The 2,071-nt window shown below is 30.7% G+C and overlaps 1 long non-coding RNA gene across 1 annotated transcript; it reads left to right on the top strand.

The window, feature by feature from the left end:
* The first annotated feature begins 319 nt into the window (after positions 1-319).
* Positions 320-1,927, top strand: LOC110459752. The gene is made up of 3 exons (XR_002463926.1): positions 320-414; positions 1,279-1,380; positions 1,833-1,927. It is a non-coding gene; the product is annotated as an uncharacterized LOC110459752 (long non-coding RNA).
* Positions 1,928-2,071: the final 144 nt, after the last annotated feature.

Genomic DNA, 2,071 nt, shown 5'->3' with positions numbered 1-2,071 from the left:
ACCAAAAAATAATAGAAACATAATGCTAGAGTTACACTGAAATTGCCTATTCAATAAGTAACGCTTATAGTGTATTACATGACTTAAAAAAATGCATTCAATAGCTACAAAATACCTACCGAACAGTTCACGCATCAGTGACCATTATGTGTTTTTATTGGTGGTTTTTTTTATATATCTTTTCCAAATTTGATATATAGGTTTCCTTCGCTCCTTAGTTGAGCATGCTTTATTTTGAAAGTGAAAATAAAAAACAAGATGACTGCAGGAGTAACTAATCAGATCTTTCTCATATCAATGATGTTAATATGTGAAACCATGTACTGTTCTTACTTTGTAGGTTGTCTTTTATACACACCAGTGACCAGGATATACTAAAGGTTTTACAAACTAGGGACAAGCACATACTTCAAGGTAAATACAAACTTTAATCGCTTTCATATCGGACTGTCGTTTCATGTCACCGGAAATGTTTTGTAATATTATAGGTAATGTTAATAGTAGTTATAAAAAGAAGGATTATTTATGTCCCAAGTAGAGTAAAACATAATAACCTGAAGACAACAACCAAATAAAAAAAAAAAAGACTCATTAAATTTCTGTAAAGAAAATGTTATCTTTGTGTGCCAGGAAATCAGAGTTTTAGTCACATAATCAACCTGGTCTGTCTAAACCAACCACAAAAACCACTTATTAACTGATTTTATTACTCACCATATCCCACAGGTAGAATTAACTCTGGAAAGAAGATAAGTTAAAAAATACATACACTAACATTCTATAAATAACTGAAGGTATAACCACTCTCTAAAAATAGAAACACATGACAGCTATTTATAGATCTTACGCTAACACCAATTCAAGGTAATTATTTCGTATCAAAGTTTCCTTTCATGGCACTGGACAAGTTTTTGTATTTTTGTTTTACGCAATGTTAATAGTAGTTATAAAAGAAGGATTCGTTTATGACCTAAGTAGAATAGAAACAACTACATAAAGACAATTACAAAATAGAAATCTCTCGGACAGTTTCAGTATTTGTTTTCATTGTGTCCCGGGGAATGTCTATAGACAAACAACAAAAGCCTTTTCTTCACTGATTTTATTACTGATCATATCCCACAGGTTGTTATATCTGTGGAAAGGAGAAACGTTATAAATAAATACACTTATATTCTATAAATATCTCGAGGAATATTAAGTCTCTTAAAATAGAAATACATTACAGCTATTTATAGATCTTACGCTAAACTATTTAAAGTCGTTAAAATATTATAGATCTTGCGCTAACATTATCTGAAGTCGTTACCAAGAGAAGATTGAACAAGGTACCTAACGTCTACACATTTAACCAACTTTAGTGGTGGATTCAACGACGTGGTAAGAAAATATTGTAATTTCCTGCCATTTGGAGAATTCACGAAGAGTACATTTTCTATATAGCAAAATGCAAACATATTTAAATAAGTATACAAAATAGCACATTAGACATACCAAAAAATAATAGAAACATAATGCTAGAGTTACACTGAAATTGCCTATTCAATAAGTAACGCTTATAGTGTATTACATGACTTAAAAAAATGCATTCAATAGCTACAAAATACCTACCGAACAGTTCACGCATCAGTGACCATTATGTGTTTTTATTGGTGGTTTTTTTTATATATCTTTTCCAAATTTGATATATAGGTTTCCTTCGCTCCTTAGTTGAGCATGCTTTATTTTGAAAGTGAAAATAAAAAACAAGATGACTGCAGGAGTAACTAATCAGATCTTTCTCATATCAATGATGTTAATATGTGAAACCATGTACTGTTCTTACTTTGTAGGTTGTCTTTTATACACACCAGTGACCAGGATATACTAAAGGTTTTACAAACTAGGGACAAGCACATACTTCAAGGTAAATACAAACTTTAATCGCTTTCATATCGGACTGTCGTTTCATGTCACCGGAAATGTTTTGTAATATTATAGGTAATGTTAATAGTAGTTATAAAAAGAAGGATTATTTATGTCCCAAGTAGAGTAAAACATAATAACCTGAAGACAACAACCAAATAAAAAA

This window comes from Mizuhopecten yessoensis, unplaced genomic scaffold, assembly GCF_002113885.1.
Source record: "Mizuhopecten yessoensis strain PY_sf001 unplaced genomic scaffold, ASM211388v2 scaffold10205, whole genome shotgun sequence".
Lineage (NCBI taxonomy): Eukaryota > Metazoa > Mollusca > Bivalvia > Pectinida > Pectinidae > Mizuhopecten > Mizuhopecten yessoensis.
This window is presented reverse-complemented; position numbering and strand designations above follow the sequence as displayed.